Source organism: Mus pahari, chromosome 15, assembly GCF_900095145.1.
Source record: "Mus pahari chromosome 15, PAHARI_EIJ_v1.1, whole genome shotgun sequence".
NCBI classification, from domain to species: Eukaryota; Metazoa; Chordata; class Mammalia; order Rodentia; family Muridae; genus Mus; species Mus pahari.
This window is the reverse complement of record NC_034604.1, coordinates 22,976,976-22,999,099: the sequence shown is the minus strand read 5'-3', so window position 1 is coordinate 22,999,099 and position 22,124 is coordinate 22,976,976.

Here is a 22,124-nt window from a genome sequence, read left to right as displayed (position 1 = left end):
TCTCTCTCTCTCTCTCTCTCTCTCTCTCTCCTTTCACTTGGCTTTAATTGTAGTTTTTTTAATTAGATATTTTCTTTATTTATATTCCAAATGCTATCCTGAAAGTTCCCTATACCCTCCCCCCNCCCTGCTCCTCTACCCACCCACTCCCACTTCTTGGCCCTGGCATTCCCCTGTACTGGGGCATATATAGTTTGCAAGACCAAGGGTCCTCTCTTCCCAATTCTTTTCTACTCTCAATCTAATTTGAGAGGTTGGTAGGTAGCATTCTTTGAGTTTAAAAACATATGTGTGCATTATAAAATGTATTGCATATGTTTTCACAAATAAAAAGTTGGTTTGTGTCCAAATCAATTAAGTTTGAGTAGTAATGTATGCATGCTGGTATTGTGATCCTGTGGGTGCTTTTGGATACCCCAGTAATGAATATAGTGTTTGCACAGCAATGATCTCTTGCTCTTTTGTAAATCTGAAGATTTGTTCCATTAGGCAGTTCGCGAAGAAAGGGGGAAAGGGGCTCTTCACAGTGAAATATGCCGCACTGAACATTCCAAGAAACTCCGGAGAAGATTATATACTCCTGACAGCCCAAATGTGATAAGTATATCAAGATTTACTGTCCCTTTATTAGTTTCTCTTACAAGAGAACACCACAGCTGCCAAGTCTGAATCATTACCCTCATTTTTCCTGATATAATCAGTACGAATATGGTGACTGCTTGGGTATTGCCTCCATGTGAGCTTTTCTAACTGAATAAGGTGAGATCAACCTTATTGTGGAGCTCACTGATTAGAGCTCTGATTAATGCCACTGCTTTTATTTTCATTTCCCAGGCTGAGATAATGCATATGCTCCCAAGTTACAGGGCCTGGTACTTGTCTCTGCATCCGACCCCCTCTAATATGTTTGCAGCAAGTTTTGCAAACCCAGAGCCTTCTTGCAAGGCTTAATTACTGCTGGAGTCTGCCTTTTCATCTCTCTTTTCTTTGCTACAACTTTATAGAGAAACAGAACGCCCTGAAGATACGTACTTTGTTTGTTTCACTATCTTCTACAATGTCCAGCCCCAGAGAACAGACAGGCCAGCATCTCCAAAGTACAGACATTTTACAAAGTCATTGGAATTCACCCAAAATGTACCCAAAAGATTTTTTTTTAACTGCTGTCTGAGGGGTGTTGCTGTTAAAGTCTAAAGACAACTGAACTAGGTGCATGAAGAATGCCTTCATTCTGTTCATCACTTCTCTAAGGAAAAGAAGATTTGACTCTGTATATAAAGTAAAGAAAACATGCCCACTGTCCCCAAGCAAGGGAAAGGACAGCAGAACAAGTCTGCTCAATGCTCAAAATGGGCATGTGGCCCTTTTAAGTGGATAGGGTCCTCTATCATAACCACACTCTTGTACACCTGGAAAAACTGAATTATATGGGAAAAAAGGAAACAGCTGAAAATGCAGATTAAAATCTTGACAAATGTGTCCATGGAGGGTACAAATTTCAAATGAACTTGCTAAGAGGCTCTTTGTTACCCTAAGTCCATTTGATGGGCAGTGCACTTCATAAATATTGGAAGAAAAGGAAAAGAACAGTTGGAGGAAACTAACACACCTTATCCTATAATAAAAGGGCTTAGAAAAACCTGTGGTCTGAAGATGTATGTAAATAAAGTTTTACTGTAACAAAGATAAAACAACTCCTTCCCATAGTGTCCTCACAGTATCGACTTCCATGTCAAACAATATCATAATTAATAAAACAGAGGTTGTTTGTCCATCAAAACCCTAGAAAATTATTGCCTGGTCATTTACAGGAAACTTTGACAACCTTTCTTCAGAGAAATTTAAATGGTCTAGTGATGTGCCTAACTTCAGCATATGTAGTGTTTGGGGTCCTCCTGAAAATTCTCTTAGCTCTTTTCTGTCCCCCCTTCTCCCTTCATCTGTACAATTTATTTTGATATGTTAGTCATATTCTTAGGCAGGCTGACTTCCATATGTTTATGTGCACTTTTCACTAGGACTTTACTCATGCTGTCATAATAGCCTCACATGAGTGAGAAATACTTATTTGAAATATGTGAGGCAGGGATCATGGAGGCATCTGACTTTAATGATTTGCTGGGGCCCGTGTGATCATGATTTGAATTGTGTACTGCTTAGTTACTACCAATAGCAAGACTAGGATAATAACTGAGACTATGTATTTTGAACATAACTAATATCCCTGCTTTTAGAGAACTTGGAGGTCAAGGAGAACTAGAGAAAATTCTGATCTAATCAATTCCTATGGCATAAAAGAGAAAAGGAAGAGGAATAAGGATAGAGGAAGAAAAATAGAAGGAGAAGAAGAAAAATGAGGAGGGAAGTAAGAGAGGGAGGGAGAAAAGGAAGAGAGACAGGGAAGAAAGGAAGGTCGTTAGTGTTTTGTGCTACTCAGGTGTAATTTTCAAGCTGTAAAATATAACCTCTGTGCTAGAACGTGTTAAGGATTCCCTCTGTCACTGACATTTGGAAGTGCCTAACAGGCTAAGTGTGCTATGACTCTTGTGGATGACAAAACCAGGAGCAATATGAATTTTGTGTATTAAAAATATGTGTACATATATTTTATGCATTAAGGGACTCTACTTCCTTTTCTTATAAATCTTATATATCCCTGGAAATGTGTTATTAAAGTGTGTTGTTAATTGTCATTCTCTCTATTTTAGGTACAGTTCAAATAAAGATGAGAACACCAAGACATAATCTACAGTGCAATAACCAATTGCCAACAAGATTATCACTGTATAAAGTGGATTAATTATAGCAACATTCTGTGTAAATTATCAGGCATAGAGAAGAATACTTTCCTGAACTGTTACACTTGTGTGTGTGTGTGTGTGTGTGTGTGTGTGTGTGTGTGTGTCTATGTCTGTGTCTGTGTCTGTGTGTGTTTCCTGTCACAGCTCTATTTCCCCACTGTGGCAGTGTGAACAAGTAGACCTACTGAAGACATGACTAGTCTTATAAACACAAGGGAGAAAACAAATTCAGGTTTCTCTCTCCTCTGTTTCTTTGCTATTTGACACAGCAATTCAATTATCTGGGGAGAAGAATCTGAGGAACACCACCATAGTGGAGTGATATCTTAGTCCCTGGACATGAGCCCTCTACCAGACAAAGAACCTCTGAAGTTGTACTTGTCCTGGGCCATAATTCTGAAAAATGAATTTATATTGTTCTTAAATTATCTATTTTGATATACTTTGATGAAACAGCAAAAATGGACAAAGACAAAGATTATCTATGATTTACTAAAATTATTGGAAAACAATTAAAACAGTGTTCAGCATCCTTAAAAGATTTCTGAAGAATATCTTAAAAAGAGAAAAAGTCTCATGTGTAGAACAGACTATAATAAAAAAAGACAAGCATATTACTATAGAGATGAAAATATAAATGGAAATTCAGTCACTAATGGGAGAAAAGTAAAAATACTACTAAAAATTGAAGAAGATGCCAGTAAGCGTCCTGTGGTTGAATCATAAGCATGAGAGTCTAAATTTATGTTTTGGAATATGTGTAAATGATCAGGACAGTATATCATGTATAAGGATAAGACAGTTGAATTTCTGGAGATTGCTGGCCAGCCAACCTTACCTTTTTAGCAACCTCAAGGATAATAAAGAAAATAACATAAAAATTGATAATTCACAGATGAGAAACAACATGTTTATGCTTGTGAATGAATGTTTATTTACATATTAATGAATTAGTATGTTTTACACAATTTTGATTATTTCAGATTTTATTCAAAATAGTCAGAAACCAGAAAGAACCCAGATGTCCCTCAATCAAAGAATGGATGAAAAAAAAGTGGTTCATTAACATAATGGATACTATTCAACTATTAAAAGACAACTACATCATGAATGTATCTGACAGAGACAGATATGGATCCTCACAGCCGAGCACTGAACAAAGGTCAGGAACCCATATGGAAGAGACAGGGAAGGATTGAAGGAATTGAAGGAGATAGCAACCCCATAGGAAGATCAATGTCAACTAATCTAGGCCCCTGGGAGTTTCCAGAGATTAAGCCACCAATCAAAGTGCATACCCCCCATGTAACCTGAGGTCATTAGCAGGTACACATGTAGAAGAGGGCTGCCTTCTCTAGCCTCAGTTGGAAAGGATGTGCCTAATCCTGTAGAGAGATGATGCCTCCTTTGTGGTGATACCTGGTGGGGAACACCCTCTCAGAAGTGAAGGAGATAGGAGATGGGGGAAGGAACTCTGGACGGAGGTAGAGTGAGTGGTGCAATTTGGGGATATAAATAAACAAAACAATAAGGAAAAAAATTAAAATTGTCTGAGATATAGTTAGTGTTGATTTCATGGGAAAGATGGTCACACATCTAAGAGTATTTAGATAGCAGTAATAGGATTCAATGGATTTTTTAAAATGAAGGTATAATGCTCTGTGGGTATGGAAAAATGTGTGGATCTGGGAGGACTGGTGGACGGCAGGAATGATGGATGTGTTCAAAATACAATCTATAGAACTCTAAAAATATTAATCGAGTCTATTTTAAGATAATATGAAGATAATCAGATCTAATTTCACTGTTATCAGTGTGATACAGAGATCCACAGATCTGATGAGGAGCCCCAATGAAATGGCTACATCTAAATGGCAGCTCCTGTACATGTAGCTCAGGAAATGTTGCTATAGGAGCATCAATATTGTAAGAGTCAGAGTACCAGGATGTTTACTATCAAATAGTCTTATACACATATTGTTCAAACACAAGTTCTGAAAAATTGTAATATCAACACACATGTTAAGCAAGAAGGAGGGATTTCATTGGTTCCCAATTCAAGACAGAGAATTATAGGCAATTAATGATTCCTGAGAGAAAGAAACAGTGTCTTCTAGTTATGAACCTGCTCAGTAGTTATTCAAATAAAAATGTTGAGTCCTGAACCCATATATACACAAGAAAAATGGATCCATTAGATTTTATTTACTTATTTGTGCACACATATACATATAAATATGAGTCTCATTAATGATCAAGAAAAAGAGATTACCAGTTAGAGAATGAAAGATGATGTAGAAGGGGTTGGAGGGGGGAGATGGAAAGTGGAAATTGATGTAATTATGTTTAGTTAAAGTGCTTATAAAAGGGATTACTGGTTTTTTGAAAGTGAACATTGAGCAAAATAAAGATGTAATTCAAAGGAAACTAGAGAACAGAAAGGAACTGCCTTTTAGAAAATGGGTAAGGATGACAGTAGAAAGAAGAGGGATGTGGATTCACTCACAATTTATAGATAAAACTCCAGGCTTTCCTCAGGAGTTGGAATTAAGAGGAACAACCATGTTTAGTTTTGAGGCTTGAATGATGCCATATTTATTCACTAAAGTAAGTGTTGGGTTCTGGGTCTGGGGATAAGTTCAGAGCTGTATTTTTAAAAAATATGTGATAGGATATCAAATAATATTTAGGACATGTCAAATAGATAATATTCTTGATCTTGTAGTAATTCTTTGTAGAGACTGGGGTATACATGTTGGGGTCCTCAGCTTGTGTTTCTTAGCAATGGACAGGAAATTTCCCCAGGAGGAATTTGTGGGTTACAAAATAGGTTTACTCTTGATGTGGGACTGGACAAGAAAACAATTGTCTTGGTTCTTAATCCTAGTATTTATTCTAGTGTTGCATGAATTTTTTTTCTAAAGCAAACTCTACATGTAACCGAGATGACAAACAACTCTGTGAAGTTTCCAGAGAGCGAGCCTTAAAAATGGACTGCCCTAGTCCCTAATCAATAAGAAGCTGTTTTGAAGACAGCTGTTATTTTCTGGTGTGGAATGCATCTCAGTATTTCCAGCTGAGTGGTTCTGGAGGCTGTTTCATGATTGCATTTTATGTTTCTTATTGAAGAGCCCACAATTACTATGCCATCTTTCACAGCAAAGGATGCTCCTGTGACCCACTATTGGCATTGCATAGATGCTACAGAACAGACTTTCCATGGAGTCTGTGGGATCTTGTCTCCTTTCTTAAAGACCTAACAAAGTAACAACTATTTTAATCCCTATTTACATATTTATATGCATCAAAGTCAAGGCATGAGTTCATTAAAGTATCCTATCAAGTCTTGTTTTCTCCAATTTCTAACTGTACGTATCATCATATATAATTTGTATTGTCACAAGTATTTGAGGACATAGAAAATACAAATTATTAATTTAAGGGGTTTTGTACATTTGACCTAATTTAGAAAATCACTAGAATACTTGATGTATATTTTATGCTTTGTTAATAATCTCTTTGAGTTAGGAAATTAAAGGATTTGTTCAATAGATACTATGTCTTCTACATACATTTATAAGTATATGTATGTATTTTGTCATCCATCATGTGGTACCTCTGAACTTATGCAAGTGTGGGGGAGAAAGAGAACAGTTGTCTAAAAATTAAGAATCTTTATTTGGGCAATTTTATTTTTTAACATATTACTGATAAAGAAATAAATCTTCAGTTTTTAACTGTGATATTTTAGAAATACCTCATAAAGGCCATTTTAATAGCTCTTGAAAGTTTTTATACAGATTGAAGGCCTTTCTTAATCTTTGAAATTTTGAAACTTTTTCACTGAAAAAATGTTGAATACTGGCAATTTTGCAAAGATTAGTATACTATAATTACCCTTTTATACATTAGCTTTCTATAATATATGGGGATGTGTTAAATGAGATTATAATTTATTGTTCCATAATTTGTGATATATTTACTGACATGTGCAGTAACTTTTATGTGCTATATCACTGGCTTTGCTCAGCTTGTTAGTAAATGTGAAATGCTACTCTAGTATAATATTCCTGATTTACGTGCCTCCTCATTATTTATATGGAATTTTGGCAAAGACTTATGACATTAAGATATATTTTCATAGATGTTCCTTAGTACAAATTATAAATATCTAGAATGAATGCATTAATTGAGAGACCTGAAATTCTACAAGAAAGCTAGAAAAAATAAACAAATTCAACAACAGGGCTGGATACAGCTTCTACAAATCAGTAGCTTTTGTGTACACTAAGAAGAAATATATGGAGAAGGAGATTGTAGATACAGTCCTATTCACCATAGCCTCAAGGAGAATAAAGTATCTAGAAATAAACCTAAGGAAGTTAAGATCCTAACATTTCTTAACCTGTACAAGATGTTAGCATTTTATCAAATTTATTGAAATGGGAATATATTCAACAATCATAATTTGGTCAATATTAAAGTTCACATAGCTAAAATTTGGAGTTTAAAAAAATGTGTTTGCTTTTCTGCATCATCTCTTTTAATTTCTGTAATTTTAGAAAACAAAATCATCATTGGTGAATGTCTTAAATCGGTTTATCTTTCAATAATGTGTTCATTATTTTCTGGGCCAAACATGCATGTAATTCTTCATCTGAGATAATAGTCCAATCTGATGTTTTGCAGTGATATATATATATATTCATTCTGTCTGTGCTCTTTTGTGTCTGTCTGTCTATCTATCTATCTATCTATCTATCTATCTATCTATCTATCTATCTATCTATCTATCCTCTTTACATCTTGTGCACTTTCTAGTCACCCCTTCCTACAATCCTTGCCCCTATATGACCTTCCCTTTCCCTCTGAGAAGATGGAGCTCCCCCCATCATCCTACTCTGGCACATCCTCTCCCCCTGAAATCAGTCAATGAGCCCAGTTAGGAAAACCTATCAGACCTACATGCAACAGCTTTTGTGATATCCCCCACTTCAGTTGTTTGGGACCCACATGAAGACCAAGCTGCACATCTGCTACATTTGTTCATAGGGACCTAGGTACACCCTGAGTATGCTCTTTGTTGTTTCATTCTCTGGGATCCACAAGGGTCCAGGTCAGTTGAATCTGTTGGACTTTCTGTGGAGTTTCCATCTGCTTAAGGTCCCACAGTCCTTCCCTTAACTCTTCTAAAAGTGTCCACAAACTCCATTCACCATTTGGCTGCAGGACTCTGCATCCCTGCTGCAGGACTCTGAGTCAGCTGCTGGATAAAGCCTGTCAGAGGATAACCGTGCTAGACTAGTGTCTGAAAGCATGGCAGGGTATCATTAATAGTGTCAAGGATTTGTGCTTGCCAATTTCTGATTGGTCTCAAGTTGGGCCAGTTATTGCTTGGCTACTCCATCAGTCTCTACTCCATTGCCTATCCTTACATTTCTTGCAGACAGGATTAATATTCAGTGGAAAGTTTTGTGGGTGGGGTGATATACATTCTGCCCCACTTGGGTTCCTGTCTGAATACAGGAGGTGGCCACTTTAGGTTACATATCTCCATTGTTGTGAGTCACAACTAAGGTCACCCCATTTATTCTTGGGTGCCACCACTATGCCAGGTCTGTGTCACATCCAGGAGATGTTCCTACCTCCACACCTCTGTCAGTTGCAGCCTAGACTATTATACCCAGCAAAACTCCCAATCACCTTAGATGGAGAAAAGAAGATATTTTTAAAACAATCAAAATTCAAACAATATGTATCCACAAATTCATCCCTACTAGAAAATACTAGAAGGAAAAGTCCAACCCAAGGAATATAAGTACATGCAAGAAAACACAGAAAATAAGTAACTCATAACAGCAAAAGGGGGGATCAAAATAACAGGAAATAACAAGTACTGTTCATCAATGGACTTGATTTCACAGGAAAAAAGACATAGGCTAACAGAATGGATTCAAAAGCATGATCCATTATTACGCTGCATATAAGGAACACACCTCAAAAATAAAGATAGGTATTACCTCGGGATAAAGTGCTGGAAAAAATTTGCAAGGAAATGGATTCAAGAAGCAAGCTGGTGTAGCCATTCTAATATCTAATAAAATAGACTTTCAACCAAAATGAATTTAAAAAGACAAGGAAGGACACTTAATACTGACCAAAGGAAAAATCTACCATGAGGAAATCTCAAATCTGAACATCTATGCCTCAAACACAAGGGCACATACATTTATAAAAGAAATTTTTCTAATGCTTAAATTGTTCATTGAACACAACAAATGAGTACTGGGAGACTTCATACCCAACTCTCACCAAATGAGACAAAACCTAAATAGAGAAATAATGAAACTAACAAACATGAATCAAATGGACATAACAGACATTTGTAGAATACCTCACCCAAACACTTGCATGTCACAGATCCTTCACCGTAATTGACCATATATTTTCTCATAAAGAAAGAATGAACAAATACAAAAAAAATGAAATAATTTTTTATCTCATCAGACCACCATGATGGATTAAAACTGAACCTCAATAAAACAACATCAGAAACACCACAAAGCTTATCTACTCATGGAAATTAAACAACTCTCTCTCTCTCTTCTCTCTCTCTCTCTCTCTCTCCCTCCCTCTCTCTCTCTCTCTCTCTCTCTCTCTATATATATATATATATATATATATATATATATATATATCACATACATGTATACATACATATATGTGTATGATACATATATGTGTATGATACATATACATATATATGTATGTATACATATATGTGTATGATATATATGAATCCATTTATTCATTGTATTATATATTCATATATGTATAGATCACACAAATACACATGAACACAAAGAGATAAAATATTTTATCCATAATTGTTCTAAAATAGAAAAAAAATCACATATATCAATCAATAACGAAACTTGAAGAAAACAAGAAATTTGCTATAGAGGTACAGACTATTTCTTAGAAATTAATAAGCATTTGATTGAAAGCACAGTAAGCACATACATCAATTACCTGCAGAGACCTCAGAACGAGCAGAGAACTTGCTTACCATGAGTGCTTAGATACTATACCTGACTCACGAAGACCAGAGCAGTGGTTATAAGAAAGGACATGCATGAAATGCTAGTCATTATAAATTGTGCAAAATTTATATTCATAGAGAATAAAATAAAAGCTAAAAATGCTAGAAAATAGACAAAATGGTATTTACTTCTTCATATATTTCTTGGTAAGGTTTATTTATTTATTTTTTACATAGTTTGGTTGTAAGTTTTTAGTTAGGTAGTTACTTAGTTGGTTAGTTAGTTTGTATGCTTGCCTGTATGCAAATATATGTACCATCTGTGCCTTGTGCTAGGAGAAGCAAGGCCAAGATATTTAATGCCCTTTAAAGATCGAAAAGCTGACATCATGAATTTTGCAGGCAAATAGATGGAACTAGAAAATATAATCGTAAGTGAGGTAACTCAGACCCAAAATTAATAAGTGGATATTAGCAAAAAAAAAGAAAGAAAGAAAGAAAGAAAGAAAGAAAGAAAGAAAGAAAGAAAGAAAGAAAGAAAGAAAGAAGAAAGAAGAAAGAAAGAAAACAAGTACAGAATACCTAGGATACAATCCACAGTTAACAAGTTGACCCGCCCAAGTGAGGATGCTTCTATCTCACTTGGGAGGAAGAAAAAAACAATCAGAGGAGGCTGAAAGAGGGAGGAGTCTGAGTGGAACAGAGGAAGGGAAGGGAGAAGGGAAAGGGGGAACATGATCTGGTATGGGGGTGTAGGGAACCAGCAAGAAGCCCTGAGAGTCCGCACAATGAATGGGAGTATGTAATCTCAGCAAGTGGGTGGGAGATAGCAGGACCCTCTAGAATGTACCAGAGACCTGGGAGTTGAGAGACTCTCAGGATTCAAAGGGAGGTACTTTAGATGAAATGCCCAACAGTGGGGGAGGGAAGTTGCAGAGTCCACCTGCAGCATCACGTGGAGGGATGGGGTTGCCATCCTACAGCCAAAAGCTCTGACCCAGAATTATTGCTCCAGTCTAAAAGAACTGCAGGGACAAAAATGGAGAAGAGACTGAGGGAAAGAAGGTTCAATGACTGGTCTAAATTAGGATCCAGCTCCAGGGATGCCCCAAGACCTGACACTATTATTGATGCTATGATGTGCTTACAGACCTAGCATGGCTGTCTTCTGAGAGGCTCAACAAGCAGCTAACTCAGACTGATGCAAATACATACACCAACCATTGGAATAAAATCAGGAAACTCTGTGGTTGAATTAGAGAAAGGCTGGAAGAAACTGAGGAGGAGGCAACCCCATAAAAGACCAGCAGTCTCAACTAACCCTGACCCTTGAGATCTCTCAGACACTGAGCCACCAACTAGGCAGTATATACTAGCTGGTCCAAGGCCCCTGACACACATATAACAGAAGACTGCCTGTTCTGGCCTCAGTGAGAGAAGAAGCATCTAACAATTGAGAGACTTTAGGGCTCAGGGAGTGGATTGTCCTGGAGGGGGTCAGGGGTAGAATACATCCTCTTAGAGACAGGGGGAAAAAGAATAGGATGAGGAACTATAGGAGGACAAACTCGGGGCAGGGGCAACAAATGGAATGTTAAAAAAAAAAGATGGAAAAAGCCATAATACTGAGGTTACTGAGAGATTGTGTCTCCTTTTCAGCCTAAGTAGGAACTGAATAGGGGTAAGAATAGACATGATAATGTGGAAAAGGAGGAGACTGAGGGCCCATGCTAGGGAAGGGACCACCAATTGTTTATATAATATAAATAATCACTCTTACAAACATACATACTGGTGGCACTTTAGAAACTGAGCATTTTATGTTCAGGAATATATATGTATAAACATATACGCCTATAATAATAATTAATAAAAGAGTCCATGAATTTGAAAGAGGTCAAGGAAGCATATATGGGAGGATTTGGAGAGTGGACATGAAAGGGGAAATTCATTTTAACATAATCTCAAAAATAAAGGAAATAATAAAAATGTTAGTAAATAAAAGATTTAGAAAAGACCAAATGTCAAATATATTTAGCAAAAACTGAATATTCTTGATAAGACTTGAAAAACAGGCAAATAGTACAATGTTTAGTATTAGAAAAGATTAATTAAAGGAGTACATAAATGTGTTTTTAATTCCTTTATGGAGGGAAATACAATTAAAGATCTCTATTCTCTAACACATAGAACACTGCCATCTGAAAATACAGATCCTTTATCTCTGTTGCCTTGTTTGTTTTAATTTCACTCTCTTCTCTTCCTCTATTGCTCAGTCTGATCCTTCAATCACAATATTGACAAGGAGTGGGGTGGTGAACATCCCTGTCTAATCACTTCAGTAGGACTGATTGAAGACAAACACTTAGGATGATGGTGGTGAGGAATTTCCCATTCATATCTATTCCTGTTGAGATAAGTTTCCTCTAATCCCACATTCTCTAATACATCAATCTTGAAGATATATTTGAATTGGCCAAAGTCTTCAACTTCACTTTACTCATCTGCAGTGGTCTCTGAGCTTTGGGTGCCGGAGCTGTATAATTAAAATTATGTAAAAATGAATATCAAAATTACTATTATTTTAAAATTTTGAAAATATTACTAGACTTCTTCATATGCTTGAAAAACTAAAGAGAAAGTAAGTGCAATGACAATAATTAACACATTTTAAAGGATACTAATAAAGTTTTTTCCTAAAACAGTTGTATATCCAGTTTAATTCATAATACAAATACTATTTGCTCTTATTAAGAGCAAATTAATTCAGATAAATCAAGAAAACAATTGAGATCTTTTCATCTTCTGATTTCTTCAATTTCTCTCTTCAGTGACTTTAAGTTCTTGTCATACAGGTCTTTCACTTGCTTGGTTAAAGTTACACCAAGATATTTTATTTTCTTTGTGGTTCTTATTAAGGGAGTTATTTCTCTAATATCTTTGTCTCTCTGTCTCTCTCTGTCTCCCCCTCTGTCTCTCTGTCTGTCTGTTTCCTGTTTCTAACTGTCTCTTTTCTCTTTCTTCTCTCTCTTCTCTCTCTCTCTCTCTCTCTCTCTCTCTCTCTCTCTCTCTGTTTAATATTTATATACAGTAGGGCTACTTACTTCTTTGAGTTAATTTTGCATCTGGCCATTTTGCTGAAGGTGTTTATCAGCTGAAGTAGTTATCTGGTTTAATCATTGGGGTCAATTATGTATATTATCATATCAACCACAAATAGCAATACTCTGACTTCCTTTTCAATTTATATACACTTGATCTCTGTAGTGCCTTATTGCTCTGGTTATAATATCAAACACTATAATGAACAGATTGGGAGAAAGTGAGCAGCCTTGTTTTATCCCTTATTTTAGAGGAAATGCTTTAAGTTTCTCTTCATTTAGTTTGAGGTTGGCTCTTGGGTTGCTGTATATTGCTCTGATTATATTTAGGTATGTGCTCTGTATCCCTGATTTCTCTAATAACTTTAACATGAGGGGGCATTAGATTTTATCAGAAGCTTTTTCTTTTTTTTATTAGATATTTATTTTATTTAAATTTCAAATGTTGCACCCTTTGCTGGTTTTAGCTCTGAAAACCCGCTATGCCCTCCCTCCTTCCCCTGCTTACCAACCCACCCAGACCCTATTCCTGGACCCTGCATTCCTCTACACTAGGATATAGAGCCTTCACAGGATGAAGGGCCTCTCCTCCCATTGATGACTAACAAGGCCATCCTCTGCTACATATGCAGCTAGAGCCATGAGTCCCACCATGTGTACTCTTTGGTTGGTGATTTAGTCCCTGAGAGCTCTGGGGTACTGGTTAGTTAACCCCTTCATCTCCTTGGGTTCTTTCTCTAGCTCCTTCATTGGGGACCCTGTGCTCAGTCCAATGGTAATCTGCAAGGATCCACCTCTGTATTTGTCACACATTGGTGAAGTATCTCCAGAGACAGCTATCAGGCTTCTGTCAGCAAGTACTTGTTGGCATCCGCAAAAGTGTCTGGGTTTGGTGACTGTATATGGGATGAATCCCCAGGTGGGGCAGTCTCTGGATGGTCAATCCTTCAGTCTCTGCTCCACACTTTTACTGTAACTTCTTCCATGGGTATTTTGTTCCCCTTTCTAAAAAGGATTGAATTATCTACACTTTGGTCCTCATTCTTCTTGAGTTTCATGTGCTTTGTGAATTGTATCTTGGGTATTCTGAGCTTCTAGGCTAATATCCACTTATCAGTGAGTGCATATCTAGTGACTTCTTTTGTGATTGGGTTACCTCACTAAGGATGATATCCTCCAGATACATCCATTTGCCCAAGAATTTCATAAATTCATTGTGTTTAACAGGTGAGTAGTACTCCACTGTGTAAATGTACCACATTTTCGGTATCTATTCCTCTGTTGAGGGACATCTGGGTTTTTATCAGCTCCTGGCTATTATAAGGTTGCAATGAACATAGTGGAGCATGTGTCCATATTACATGTTGGAGCACCTTCTGAGATATGCCCAGTAGTGGTATTTGTGGGTCCTCAGGTAGTATTATGTTCAGTTTTCTGAGGAACCACCAAACTAATTTTCAGAATGGTTGTACCAGCTTGCAATCCCACCAGCAATGGAGGAGAGTTGCTTTTTCTGCACAGCCTCACCAGTCTGCTGTCACCTGAGTTTTTGATCTTAGCCATTCTGACTGGTGTGAAGTGGAATCTCAGGGTTGTTTTGATTTGCATTTCCCTGATGACTAAGGATGTTGAACATTTCTTTAGGTGCTTCTCAATCATTCGGTATTCCTCAGTTGAGTATTCTTTGTTTAGCTCTGTACCCCATTTTTAATAGGGTTATTTGGTTCTTTGGAGTCTAACTTCTTAAGTTCATTGTATGTATTGGATATTAGCTCTCTATTAGATAGAGGATTGGTAAAGATCTTTTTTCAATCTGTTGGTTGCCTTTTTGTCCTATTGACTCTATCCTTTGCCTCACAGAAGCTTTGTAATTTTATGACATCCCATTTGTTGATTCTTGATCTTAGAGCATAGGCTATTGGTGTTCTCTTCAGGAAATATTGCTCTGTGCCCATGTGGGAAACTTGAAGCAATTCCATTAAAATCAGGGACTAGACAAGGCTGTCTACTCTCTCCCTACCTATTAAATATAGGACTTGAAGTTCTAGCCAGAGAAATTAGACAACAAAAAAGATATCAAAGGTATACAAATTGGAAAGGAAGAAGTCAAACTATCACTATTTGCAGATAATATGGATAGTATACATAATTGACCCCAAAAATTCCACCAGAGAACTCCTAAACCTGATAAACAACTTCAGCAAACTAGCTGAATAGAAAATTAACTCAAATCAGTTGCCTGCCTCTATACAAAGAATAAACAGGCAGACAAAGAAATTAGGGAAACAACACCCTTCATAATAGTCACAAATAATATAAAATACCTTGGTGTAACTCTAACTAAGCAAGTGAAAAATCTGTATGATAAGAATCAAGTCTCTGAAGAAAGAAATCAAAGAAGATCTCAGAAGATGGAAAGATCTCTCAATCTCCCATGTTCATGGATTGGAAGGATTAATATATCAAAAATGACCATCTTGCTGAAAGCAATCTATATATGTAATGCAATCCCCATCAAAATTCCAACTCATTTCTTCACTGAGTTAGAAAGGGCAATTTTCAAATTCACCTGGAATAACAAAAAAACCTAGGATAGTGAAAACTATTCTCAACACTAAAGAACTTCTGGTGAATTTACCATCCCTGACCTCAAGCTGTACTACAGAGAAATTGTGATAAAAACTGCCTAATATTAGTACAGTGACAGGTAGGTAGATCAATGGAGTAGAATTGAAAACCCAGAAATGAAACTGTATACCTATGGTCACTTGATCTTTGACAAAGGAGCGAAAATCAGCCAGTGGAAAAAAGACAGCATTTTTAACAATGGTGTTTGCTCAACTGGTGGTTAGCATGTAGAAGAATGGAAATTGATCCATTCTTATCTCCTTGTACAAAGCACAAGTCTAAGTGGATCAAGGACCTCCACATAAAACCAGATACACTGAAACTAATAGAGGAGAAAGTGGAGTAGTGCCTCAAATGCTTTTTCAGTGTCTAATAAGAATACCATGTGGTTTCTGTTCTTCATTTTTTCAGTTTGTTTATACAGTAGATTAAGTTGATGGATTTTCATATATTGAACTATCCCTACATACCTGGGAGGAAGCCTACTTGATTTTGATGGATGATGTTTTATACGTGTTTCTGAATTCAGATTGTAAGTATCTTAATGAATATTTTTGCATCAATGTTTATCAGAGAATTCAGTCTCAAATCCCCTTTCTTTGTTGAGTCTTTGTGTGGTTTAGGTATCACGGTGACTGTGAGCTCATAGAATGAGTTTGACAGTGTTCCTTCTGTTTCAGTTTTGTGTAATAGTTTGAGGAGTATTGGTATTAGGTTTTCTTTGAAAGTTTGGTAGAATTCTGGACTAAAACCACCTGTCCTAGGGCTTCTTTGGTTGGGAGACCTTATTTATTTATTTATATCTTTATATCTTTATTTATTTATTTATTTATTTATTTATTTATTTATTTTGTTTTTTTTTCAAGACAGGGTTTCTCTGTGTAGCCCTGGCTGTTCTGGAACTCGCTTTGTATACCAGGCTGGCCTCGAACTCAGAAATCCACATGCCTCTGCCTCCCAAGTGCTGGGATCAAAGGCATGTGCCATCGGTGCCCTGCAGTTGGGAGACCATTTTTATTTCTTTAGGGATTATGGGTCTGTTTAAATAGATCACCTGATCTTGATTTAACTATGGTAAGTGGTATTTGTCTAAAAAATTGTCCATTATGTTAAAATTTTCTAACTTTCTGGAATACAGTCTTTCAAACTAAGACTTAATGATTCTTTGAATTTCCTCAGTGTCAGTTATTATACATCCCTCTTCACTGCTGATTTTATTCATTTGGGTCCTGTCTCTCTGTCTCTTGCTTACTTTGGCTAAGAGTTTGTATATCTTGTTGATTTTCTCCAAGAATCATCTCCAAGTTTTTTTGATTCTATGTATTGTTTTCTTTGTTCCTAACTGATTGATTTCAGTCTTGATTTTGATTATTTCCTGGGTTCTACTCCTATTTCATGTACTTGTTTCTTTTTTTCTTGAGCTTTCAGCTGTACTTTTAAATTGCTGGTATGAGAACTTTCTAGGTTTTTATGGAGGCAAATAGTGTGAACTTTTCTCTCAGCTCTGTGTTCCATATATTTAGGTATATTTTGCCATCATTTTCATACAGACTTCTAGAAAGTCTTTAATGTCTTCTTTATTTTTTCCTTGACCTAGAACACATTTTTGGTCGTGGTTTCCCATAGTAACACTCTCACAATGTGTTGATCAAGATGTGACCACTGTTTAGAAGTCTCCAGTTCTCTTCTGAATTCAAGTATGTGAAAAGTCTTACTAAAGCATTGCTGCAGACTGGAAAGAACTTTAGGAAAGAGCCAGATATATAGGCATATCTCACTTCTAGGCAAAATCTGAAGGAAGGGTGGAAGGGAGGAAGGGAGGAAGGGAGGAAGGGAGGAAGGGAGGAAGGGAGGAAGGGAGGAAGGGAGAAAGGGAGAAAGGAAGGAAGGAAGGAAGGAAAGAAGGGAGGAAAGAAGGGAGGAAGGAAGGAAGGAAGGAAGGAAGGAAGGAAGGAAGGAAGGAAGGAAGGGATAGGGAAGGAGTTAGAGAGGGAGGGAGAAAGAAAGAAAGAAAGAAAGAAAGAAAGAAAGAAAGAAAGAAAGAAAGAAAGAAAGAAAGAAAGAACAGGTGAAGAAAGGAAGGCGGGAAGGAGGAAGGAAGAGAGAGGAAGGGAGGAGCAGAGGGAAGGAATTGAGTAAGGAATGAAAGAAGGAAAACATGAAGGAAAGAAGAAAGAAAGAAGGAAAAAGAAAAGAAAAAGAGAAGAGGGGAAGAAAGGAAGGAGGGAAGAAGGAAGGAAAAAAGGAAGCAAAAACACTTCATGATATTTTCTGGCCTCTTTTTTCTCACTTGTTAGCTCTAAAACCCTGGTATTAAACATGGTACAGAAAAACATGAAAGGCTTCCAGTAGGTAATGCCTGGGCCTATGATCTTACATGCCCTGATAAAGTATCTGCACAGGCCTATACGGTGATTTCAGAGATAATCTTTCATTTTGCAAAATAGGGATCAATCTAGTCTTCTTAATAATGTATTATTTAGAATCTTTATATGAACTGTTGTCCTTCCCAATGAAATTTTTTCACTACCCTGTTCCATATTTTTTAAGAGTTTAGCTTAAACAGTAACTTATCAGAAACTTCAAACACAATCACATTCCACAAATTAACCTCATTCCCCATTCAGTATCTTCTGTGTATATCAATTACATATTTATGTCAATCATTTACTTACTGATATATTTGTCCATTTTGGTCTCCTCCTTGGTGCCTGAAAAACAATCCTAGATGTACCTGTTTATCTGCTTGCTTATTTGGTTTTCCTTTCAGTATTTAAATCTGAGCTTGGAACATAAAAAATAAACAAAAGTCTTGTCTTGAATATTTATCAATTTAGTAATAACTATTGTTCCTTTTATTTTAAAAGATTTATTTTATTTATGTGAGTACACTGCCTCTATCTTCAGACACACCAGAAGAGAGCATCATATCCCATTACAAGAGGTTGTGAGCCATCATGGGGTTGCTGGGAATTGAACTCAGGACCTGGGGAAGAGCAGTCAATACTCTTAATCACTGATCCATCAATCTAGCCCTATTGTTCCTTTTATATTGAACATGTTTACTTGCTACCTTCATGGAATCAAAGTAACAAGTAGATTTAACAGTAAGTAGGTAGTTATAGCATTATTTTAACTGGTTTCTCTACATCTTGGGGGATGGCATGTATGGTGTGAGCAGCAACAGAGCAATAGAGTACTCTGCAAGAATGTTCAATGACTTTAGAAAGTAGGTTTGGCCTCCCCTAAAGTACTAACAAAATAATCTAGTGTAAAAATTAATGTTTATATGCTCATAAAAATAATAACTCCATACAAGCCACAGCAAGTGTCCCCATATATAAAACAGTCTTAGGCCTATAGCTTAATGTGTAAGATGTCTGTAGATACACCACTTGTGGAAACTACAAGATGCATGAAATTGCTAAAAAGTGCTCTGATCCTGGGAGCATAAAAGGCAAATATGAGATAAAACCCACTAGAGCTGTTTTTCTGCCTTGTGGTGTTAATTAAATGTCAATACTCCCTTTCTTGAGAAGGTCGGAATTAAATTCATATTCTCCTCAGAGAAAGGCAGGATCAGAAAGTTGAAGTCACCTGTGTAAGCTGCCACACTTTTTTTTTTTTCAAAATTCCTAAGAGTGATTTTTTTACATTTATGTATTTCTCAACCATTGCTTAAAGTTGTAATTTGTAAAACACACTGTGTACATTTTATTCAAGTGATATATTTTCCCATTTCATAGAAGTTAACATTGATGCATTTAGGGTTAGGTATATTTTAGTGTTGTTTGGTGCAATGTTAAAATTAAATATATATCTTTTAGTGGAAAGAAGAGAATTCGTTTAAGAGAAAAAAATCTACAGACTTATAAAATGAGGTAGTTGTTATAGATGATTTAAAATAAACCCAGCAGAAAATCTCAATAGTATGCAACATTTAAGGTGACTGAAACATGTAATTATGTAAAGTCTTAGAGCCCAAGATCTGTGTCAGTCCCTATCTATTCAAAGGTTACCCTGGAACCAAGAACAGTTTCAAGGATACCTAACAATTAACAGTATTGAAAGAGATGAAACTAGAAGTGTCTGTCAAGAAATCTCAATGCTAAGATAAGTATCCTAAAAATGGGGATAAATTGCAAGTTTCAAAAAGGGGAGATTTCCAGAGAGGAAGAGAAGCTAGTTGTAAAGGGAGGTATCATGATAGCCCTGCACTGGGAGAAATGGAGGGGATTCTGTAAGTAGTCTTATGATCATTTTACACTTGATCTATACAATTCTTCCTCTCAACATAGGAACAGTCAAAACAAAGCATACCTAAGACATGGGATATGGAAAAAAAAAAAAAAAAAAGCCCTCAGACAGTGTGACTAAGGAGAAAGCCCAGATATATTCCTATGTTAACATCTTTAGAACCCCTACACTGCAGAGATGTAGCCTCCAGCAGCCAAGGTTTACTGGATTCCTGAAAGGAAAGTTGGAGTTCCATGGAAAGGCGGTGAGAGAAATAATGAGCCAAGAGAAAGTTCTCTGATCAAGGGCCAATGTTTACTTATGAGTCTGAGCTTATAAAGGGGGAGGGGATCCATCCCCCACTATGTCATAATTTTGTGGTTGTCTGGACAGAATCTATCAGGATAACAAGCTTAGCTGCTCACCAGGTAGCTTCATGAAGGAAGCTGCAGAGGTGGCAGACAAAAGACTTTACCTAGGTTGGAAGACTCCACCCTAGGTGAGCCAGCAACTGTGGCAAACAAGGTCTGAGCCAGCCTGCTCAAGGCTGGGGGGAGGGCACACAGAGACAAAGAGATGGTTTTGAAACACAGAGGGTAGCCATCTAGAGTGGGAATGTGGGAATGACTTCACCAAAAACACAGGAGGAGCTCAGTGCAGTTGTCAGGATAGGGCACTTGGGAGATGGGAACGGAGTTCTGCATCTGCTGGCAAGGGCACTCAGCTGGAAGCACAGGCCTGCATGTGCAGTGATTATCTTAGTACAACTGACAGCCCCAGAATTCCATAGAGAGTCACAACTTTGTATTAAAGTGATGATTCTGGGAGCAGTAATGGATTGAAAGAATGTATAAATACAAAGACCACAATAACAAGCGAGTGACATCAAGTATTAAAGGAAGGAGGGAAATGATATCACATATGGAAATGTGCATTTCAATAAGCATGAAACCGCAAGAACAGCGTAAAGAAGAGTTAATATACAGGAACAATTTCCTATTTAAGTCTTAGGAACCTATCAGAGGTTAAAATTAAATGTGGACCTTGTGGTGATGTGAAATGTTGGCAATAAGACAAAAGCTGAAAGAAATGACCCTATACAGGTGTAAAGACTTTGTGACCAGTGACATGTAATCATGAAATAGATCATGATAAATTAAAATTTTATATTATAGTCTTAAATCACATGTAAATAAAGATTCTTTGGCCACAAGTCTAACAAAGTAGATAGAACAGAAAAATAAATAATAATTAAAAGAAAGTTTCAGTATTAAGGTTGGCCATTCTTGTTTGCTGGGATAAAGGTATATGTTCTAATTTTCTTTTGTGGGTTTTGTTAATGGATTTACAATTTAAAATGATAAGATTTATAAACGTTATAGAGAAAAAGTCAGCATAGGAACTTTGCGAAGGTCATGAAACATCCCTCCAGAAAGGATTGGCTAATTAGCATTTCTCAGACCTCAGGGTGGGAAAGGACCTGAGGGTGGGGCCACATTCAGCAGGGCTGACCATTGCTCACCTTCTGACAAGGGAAGTCCTTTTCACTGCATTCCCTAACGACCAATCAGTTTAAAGGGTGCACTGTTCCGTCAATCATGTTGTGCCTAGTTGCTAATGCTCTGTTCTGACCCTGCAAACCATATGAAAACTCACCGAACTGCTTGGAGGTCACTGCCTCTCTTTCAGGTTTGGGACTACAACCCCAGTGTACTGGAACAATAAATTCCTCTTGCTTTTTGCATCGATCCTGGCTCCATGTGTTTCACTCAGGGGGTCCCCAGTAAGCTAAGGCTCCCTGGAGTCTTACAGTAGAAGATTTGAAGTTGGATAGTGAGAAGTCAAACTTTGATCCATAGAAAATTTATTAATTAAGTAAGCAAATTATCTGAACAACAGCAAAAAATAAACAGGATAAAAGGCCTGTCAGCCTGGAACATGCACACATAGCCACACCAGCAAAGGCAGCAAAGCACAAAAGAACTCAAATCCAATAGGAGCAGTGAAACTCATTCTCCACATGAGCTGTTTGAACAAATTTTCTCAGTAACTAGGAAAAAAATCCCCAACATGTGGAAACAAGAGAAACTATGAGTAAGAACAATACTTTTAATAAATGTGACCTGAGGTGGTCTGATACATAGAGTTTCAGCAAACACATGCACGTATACACACACACACACACACACACACACACACACACACACACAACTTCAGGTTTACATGGAACCAGATGCTAAGGGTTGTATATGTATATGCATGTATGTGTAAGTGTATGCTTACATGTATGATATGTATGATGTAGTATGCGTATAC